This window comes from Brassica oleracea, chromosome C2 (assembly GCF_000695525.1).
Source record: "Brassica oleracea var. oleracea cultivar TO1000 chromosome C2, BOL, whole genome shotgun sequence".
Lineage (NCBI taxonomy): Eukaryota > Viridiplantae > Streptophyta > Magnoliopsida > Brassicales > Brassicaceae > Brassica > Brassica oleracea.
The window spans coordinates 10,425,950-10,434,526 of record NC_027749.1 but is presented as its reverse complement, the minus strand read 5'-3'; the positions used below and the strand labels follow the sequence as shown (position 1 = coordinate 10,434,526).

The 8,577-nt window shown below is 33.7% G+C and overlaps 1 pseudogene; it reads left to right on the top strand.

Moving 5' to 3' along the window:
- Positions 1–618: 618 nt before the first annotated feature.
- Positions 619–4,379, top strand: LOC106325602 (annotated as a pseudogene).
- Positions 4,380–8,577: the final 4,198 nt, after the last annotated feature.

Here is an 8,577-nt window from a genome sequence, read left to right as displayed (position 1 = left end):
CAAAAAAAAAAAAAAATATATATATATATATATTTCCACAAAGTTTGAATGATTTCAAAATACTAAATAAGCAATATGAGATTTATTTGTATTTCTATTAATATGAAAATTTAAACAGAACAAATAAATTACTTTTACGAGAAGTAAATTTACAGAAATGTTTTTATGTTGTATGCTAATTCAATCTCAGTCATTCGCTTTAGAACCAAACTGAAAAATATTTATTGAACAAATTATGAATTTAAGATAAAACACAATGAATAGCCTACTATACAAATATTTATACATAATTTTTAACGGTTCGGTTAAAAATAATAACTCGCATTTTAACGCGGGTACTATCGTAGTGTTAATTATTTGAAAGCAAATTATAGTAGCATGCCATTAACTATATTGGAGGTCTTTTTTCTGTGTCAACCAGCTATCTTGTAACTTGTAAGTTAACTCTGATTAGTAGTCAGTTAATTAAAATTTCTTGGTCAACTCTCTCTCTCTCTCTCTCTCTCTCTCTCTCTCTCTCTCTCTCTCTCTCTCTCTCTCTCTCTCTCTCGTTTGATCTTAGATCCAACTCATAAAGTCCATATTTTCGTTAAGCCGGAGAAAATGGCTTATAGAGTATTTGTTATCTGAAACGTGATTAATCTTTTCATCACAATAACGAGCATATTATTTATTTTTTGAGGAGCTTTTTTAATTTTCTCTAAATGTTCTCTTCTTACTCGTCTCGGAATCGGATATTTGACGTCTTCCTGAGCTTCAGAGGGGAAGATGTACGTAAGACATTCCTCAGCCACTTACTAAAAGAGCTGGATCGGAGATTGGTTAGTGCTTTCAAAGACAACGAGATTGAGAGAAGCCAGTGGCTTGATCTTGCCCTCAAACAGGCGATAAGGAATTCAAGAATTGCGATCGTTGTCTTCTCCAAACACTACGCCTCTTCTAGTTGGTGCCTTAATGAGTTGCTAGATATAGTGAAATGCAAAGATGAATTTGGTCAACTGGTCATACCAATATTCTACGGTTTGGATCCTTCTCATATAAGATACCAGAGAGGGGATTTCGGGGAGCTCTTTCAGAAGACATGTGAGAACAAAACAGAAGATGACATACGACTATCGCAGCACGCGTTGACTTATATAGCAAATCTCGTCGGTTTTCATTCTCAGACTTGGTACGTATGAATTAGCAAAACCATATTGTGTTCATTTTAGATTTTGAATATAAATATTGATGTTGTTGTTCAAAAAAAAGAATATAAATATTGATATATTGATATATATAATGATGAAGGGATGATGAAGCAAAAATGATTGAAGAAATAGCTAGTGATGTTGTGTGTAAACTAAACTTAACTCCATCAAGGGATTGTAAGGATTATGTCGGCATTGAAGATCATATTGCAAAGTTCAGTTTATTGTTGCATTTGGAATCCGAAGAAGTGAGAATAGTTGGGATATGGGGTACATCTGGAATTGGCAAGACTACAATAGCAAGAGTTTTATATAACCGACTCTCTCGTCATTTCCAAGGTAGTATTTTCATAGACAAGGCTTTCATATCTAAAAGTATGAAATATTATAGCACAAGTAATGCAGACGACTATAATATGAAGTTGCATTTACAAGAAAATTTTCTATCTAAGATTTTGGGAACGAAGGGTATACAAATAGATCATTTAGGTGTTGTGGAAGATAGGTTGAAAAGCAAGAAAGTTCTTATCTTCATTGATGATTTGGATAATCAAGTAGTGTTAGACACCTTGGTTGGTCAAAATCACTGGTTTGGATATGGGAGTCGTATCATTGTGATTACCAAGGATAAGCATTTTTTAAGAGCCCATGGGATTGTTCACATTTACGAAGTCTGCCTCCCATCAAAAGAGCTCGCCCTTGAGATATTATGTCGATTTGCTTTCAAGAAAAGTTATCCACCAGAGGGTTTGATGGAGCTTGCTTCTGAGGTGGCGTCATGTGCTGGTAATCTTCCTTTGGGTCTTAACGTTTTAGGTTATTATCTACGGGGTAAGGACAAAGACGACTTGATAAAAATTGAGAAAACATTAAAAGTCAGCTATGATGGGTTAAATAACAGCAAAGATAAAGCCATATTTCGTTACATATCATGTCTTTTCAATGGTGAAAAAGTCAGTAGCATAAAACAGCTGCTAGAAGATAGTGACTTGGGTATAAATATCGGATTTAATAACCTAGTGGATAAGTCCCTCATACATGTAAAAGAGGATACTGTTGAGATGCATCATTTGCTACAAGAAATGGGTAAGTTGATCGTCCGCACACAGTCAGTTGAGCCGGGAGAACGCGAAATTCTGATGGATTCGAAAGATATTTGCCATGTGCTTAACAACAACACCGTAAGTTTTTTTTTCTTCCTATTTTTCTTATATAAATAGCTTTATAAGTGTAAATTCATACCTGATAATAATTACTTATTCTATTTGTTGGCTTACCTTATGACTTGGTCTCATTTTTAACTGTTTTATCATTTTTAGGGAACTAAAAACATTTTAGGTATATCACTCAATATCGACGAGATGGATGAGTTGCATATAGCGGAGAATTCCTTCAAAGAGATGTGTAATCTCCTTTTTCTAAAGATTTATACCAGACAAAAGAAAGAAGTTAGATGGAACTCACCAAATGGCTTCGACTATTTACCCCCTAAACTTAGACTATTAAGGTTAGACGGATATTCAGTGAAACATATGCCTTCTAACTTTTGTCCTGAAAACTTTGTTAAGCTCCAAATGCAAGAGAGTAGACTCGAGAAGCTGTGGGATGGAGTTTATGTAAGTCGTTAGTAAAACTATAATTGGCATTAATTGAGATTAAAAGCTTAATTGTGTGTAATTTATTTATATTTCAGTCACTTGTAGGGCTCAAGAACTTGGATATGTGGGGATCTGAAAAACTTAAAGAAATCTTGGCTTTTGTTCGAGTTTGGTGGAGCTTCCGTCCTCTATTCAATATCTTCATAAACTGAAGAAACTGGACATGCCATTGTGCAAAAATTTGGAGACTCTGCCTACTGGAATTAATCTCCAATCTCTCTATATATCGCCTCAATCTCTATGGATGCTCAAGGTTGATCAGTTTTCCTGATATATCAGCCAACATTTTAGAGCTTGATCTAGATGGAACAGCGATTAAAAACTTCCCTTCGAACTTGCGTCTAGAGAAACTTGTTCATCTTAGCATGTGTCGGATGAAGAGTGAGCAATTGTGGAAAAGAGTGCGGGTATGTACTTGACCTAACATTTTCTACAGTTTTTATTTCTTAACTAGCAAGAAGTTAATTGTCACTAGGATGAATTTCTTAAACGTTGTGAAACAAAATTTTAGAGAAAAACTATATTACTTAAAGTAGTATCTTTTTTATGCCAAACTATATATTAGAAATTGTAATGTAATAATTCTTTCTTTACATGAAAGGCTCAAACTTAGATCAAAGCAATAGTTGTTTAAATTTTGTTACAAACTTTACGGAAATAACACTTTTATTTACCAACTGCCACATGCTGGCATAATGTTTAATCATAAGACATTTGATCATGATTTATGGAAGATGTATTATTGATTTATTAAAAGGTCACCGTGAAAGTAGCTTGATGTGATTTTGTTTAACATCTCTACACTTTTTTTTTTGCTGGTTCAGCCGCTTACACTACTCGTGAACATGCTGTCTCCCTCTTTGACGATGTTGTGCCTCTCAAATATCCCAAGCTTAGTGGAGCTTCCTTCTTCAGTTCTTTATCTCAATAAACTTACGCATTTGAGGATTACTCAATGCATAAATCTAGAGACCATTCCCACCGGAATCAACCTTCTACATCTCTATTGCCTCGATCTCAGTGGATCGTTAAGGTTGGCGAGCTTTCCTGATATCTCGACCAACATATCACAGCTCTTTCTATGTGAAACAGCAATAGAAGAAGTCCCATGGTGGATTGAAAAGTTTTCTCATCTCTGTTGCCTACGTATGAATGGATGCAACCATTTACGAAGTGTTTCCCTAAACATTTCAAAACTGAGGTATCTTGAGATAATTGACTTTTCATACTGCCGGTCATTGGTTAGACCTAGCTGGAATGATTGCCCAAGTGTGGTGGCTACGACAAGACACAATATTCACCCTAAGCTTCTTGAAGAGGCTTCCACTTCTCTTCCAGATGATTTTGTCTAAAAGTCGAGTTTGATTTCATCAACTGCTTCGACTTAGGAATAAGAATCTCTGATTCAACAAGAAGCAACTTCTGAGAAACTTTTCCTTCAAGTGAAGAACTATATTCATATTTAGCTGCTTGAATTAGTAAAAAAACTTCCGGGACCACCTCTGCTTGTTAACCATTCTCAGGTTGAGAGCTTATGCCGTTGTTGATTTGGAAATCATATTCGTATCTTATCTTTCATTTGATATCCAACATGTTGTCTATTTATTGTAAAGTAAGAAAAAGCTTTTGAAAAAACTTGATGGTTTATTCATTCCACGTGCAACTCACCTTTTGTATACACAACTCATATACATGATATATGCAAATTTCCTATAAAATTCTCTCAAATATTATCTTGATCACCAAGCCAAGAGAATATTGAGTGTTCGATTGACTATAACCATTTAAACCAATTTAACCAGACTACTTTAAACCTCCTCTTCTAGTTGAGGAGTTGGAAGGTGTAAATCATAAACACCCAACCTGGATAAAAGATAATCGAAACTGGAACGATCCAGTGCTTTAGTGAGTATGTCTGTCATTTGATCAATAGTAAGAACATGTTGTGTTGAGCTGATCAGCTTATCTCTGACTGCGTCACACACACTGTGACATTATGATTCGATGTGTTTAGTGTGTTCGTGGAAAACTTGATTGGCTGCTATATGTGTAACACATATTTACTTTCGCAGTACATCTCCATGGGACCATTGTTCAATTCCCATGTCTCTCAGGAGGTTCTTCGTCCACATGAGTTCTTTCAAAGTCTCTACCATCGCCATGTATACTGCTTTCAATAAATGAGCCTGTCATGTTTTTTTGTCTTCCAAGCTATCGATGAACCTCCCAAATCGACTACATACGCAGAAATCGATCAACGTGGGCAAAACAACAAAAATAATAAATGATAATCATCAAAATAATATAATCACTAGGATAAGAATATGCGCCTTGCGAGAGGATAAATTTATATAAAAAATATTGTATGGAAAAATAAATTTATATTCTTGATCGAATTAATATTTTGGCTCTTAAATTTTTTTTCTTAAATTTTTGTTAATTACATAATTTATTTACAGATGAGCTGATCCCATTTAAAAAAATGTTTTAGGTCAAAAAATCACTTATCGCATAAGAACGTTCTTAGCGTTTAGGCCGAAGAATTTCAGGTCTACTATATGGTTATAATGAAACTATGCTAGCTCACTTTTATATCATGATTTAGAAATTTAAAAGTAAATTATAGTCGTGAGAAGTTTACGTTCACGTGTCAATCCTATGTATCTTCAATATTTTTTTTTTTTGTGTCTCTTTTTCATTTTGATTATTGTTCGATATAAATATTGATTTTGGAGTTTATTCTAATTTAGTTTGTTTGTTTTGGTCTGGGATTTGGAAAATATTTAAAATTTAAAATTATTAAAGAGATACAGACTTAGGGTAAGATCCGCACCTTTTGCAGAATAAATATTTTATATTTATTACTTATTTTATGTTTTCTGCATATTGTGAAATAATAAAATAATAAGTATATATACTAAATAACTAAGAAATCAGTTACTATTATGTAATAAATTAGCGTGTGCATATAAATTAAATGATCATTTTTATTTATTCGCAATTAATTTAGAGTAAATAAATCAAAACAATTAATCTTATCTATCGTATATGATATATAATTAAATTTAAATGATATTAACATTAATATATAGTATACTTTTAATATGGATATTTATTAAATAAAGTTTCTACTTATATGATTTTACGATTATTTGCATATTTGTGTAACAAAAATTTACACCAACGATTTTTTTTTAATGTGGGATGTTTAGTAGTTTCAATAATTTATAATCATTTAAGAAAATCAATGAAGATTTCAAAATTAAAATATTAACTTTTCAATATATGTTTAATGTAAATATCAAAATATAAGTATGTATTTTCATATGATGTATAGTTTAATTTAAATGATATGAAATATATATATATATTAACATAAAAACCTATTAAAATAAAATTATTTATTCATATGGTCTTATAATCATTACATCTTAATATAGAAAAAAAATTCAAACCTTGATCATAGAAGTTTATGTGAGACTTTTAACACTTTTAGTAATTTATACTCGTTCTTAAAAATTCAAAATACAACATATACAAAAATATCTAGATTTTTTTATTTGATTAATGTAATTGTGTTATTTATTTTAATAATAATGAAATAAACAAAAATGATAACACTACAAGAAAACGTGCCGATAATAACGAAGATTTTCGACGAAAATATTTCGTCGTAAATTTACATGGTGTTTACAACGCAGTTACGAGGAATCCAACTTTCGTCATAAACACCATGTAAATTTACGACGAATAGTGTTCGTCGTAAAATGCATGTAAGTTTACGACGAATGTACGTGAAATAAGAAATACGTCGTAATCATTACATCAACATTACAACGAAACATGTTACCGTTATATTTAGGTGAAAACGTGTATTCAATGTGCTTTAACTTACCTAATTTCGTCGTAAAGTCGTTGTAAATATTATGTTAAAACCATGTAAAATCCATGTAAAATATTCCTTGTAAAATCGTTGTTATATTTCAACTACCCAACTCGAAAATTTCTCTATATATATGTCATTTCCCACAACTCTCTTCCTCACAACACACAAACGGAAAAAAAAAATCAGAAAAAAAAATCAGAAAATAAAAAGATTTCAAAAAAAAATGGCCGGTGGCGGTAGTATTTACGAGTTACGGAGTTGGATGTATTTGCACAAAGATTCCGACGGGAGGGTGACAAACACATTTCTGAGCGGGCTAGAGACATTCATGCGCCAGGCGAGCTGTACACCGATCACACAGGAAAGCGGTAAGATGTTATGCCCATGTCGGAAATGCAAGAATTCAAAATTTGCACGTAGTGAAACTGTATGGAAGCATTTAGTAAACAGAGGATTTACACCACAGTACTACATTTGGTATCAACATGGAGAGGGTTATGGGGGAAATGAAGCTAGTAGTAGTAATAATAATTTTGAGGATGGTCATCATAGTGAAGAACCGAATCATTTGCATAATGAATATAATTATCATCAAGATCATGAGCAGATGGTAGATCATGATAGGGTTCAAGATATGATTAGTGATGCATTTTTAGAAACAACTACAACAATAGCTGATGGAACTGGAAATGTAGAAGAACCTAATTTGGATGCAAAAAAAGTTTTATGAAATGCTAGATGCTGCAAATCAACCAATCTACACTGGTTGTAGAGAAGGTCTCTCTAAATTGTCTCTAGCAGCTAGGATGATGAATATTAAAACGGATCATAATTTACCTGAGAATTGCATGGATGCATGGGCGGAGTTGTTTAAAGAGTATTTGCCAGAAGACAACGTGTCTGCTGAATCTTATTATGAGATTCAGAAATTGGTTTATAGTCTTGGGTTGCCTTCGGAGATGATTGATGTTTGCATCGACAACTGCATGATCTACTGGAAAGAAGATGACAAGTTAGAAGAGTGTCGATTCTGCAAAAAACCACGATTCAAACCGCAAGGCCGTGGGAGGAATAGGGTACCGTACCAAAGGATGTGGTACCTACCAATTACAGACAGATTGAAAAGATTATATCAATCTGAGAGGACTGCTGCATCGATGAGGTGGCATGCGGAACATGTCCAGAGAGATGGTGAGGTTGCACATCCATCAGACGCAAGAGCGTGGAAACATTTCAACAAGGTACACGCAGATTTTGCTACAAATATTCGGAATGTCTATCTTGGGTTATGCACCGATGGATTTAGTCCATTTGGAATGTCTGGTAGACAATATTCTTTGTGGCCAGTCATTCTTACGCCGTACAATTTACCGCCGGATATGTGCATGGAACAAGAATTTCTATTTTTGACCATATTAATCCCTGGGCCGAAGCATCCAAAACAATCTCTTGATGTTTTTCTTCAACCGTTGATAGAAGAGCTAAAGCAATTGTGGTCAGAAGGGGTGAGGACGTACGATTGTTCCTTGAAAAACAATTTTACGATACGAGCAGTTCTGCTGTGGACGATAAGTGATTTCCCTGCTTATGGGATGTTGTCTGGCTAGACAACACATGGAAGATTATCTTGTCCATATTGTCTTGGAGATTATTGAAGTGGAATTTCTGGGGTTATTGAAGCTAAAATGCGTCCTCTTCAAATGTGAATGGTTCGATCCTGTTGTGAACCGAGGGATTCGGTATAACAAATTTGGTGTTGTGGATGTCAATTTTGGGAGAAGATACAACAAATTTGAGCCTTTCATTTTAGCTTCACAAGCCGAGCAAGTAAGCTTCCTTCCTT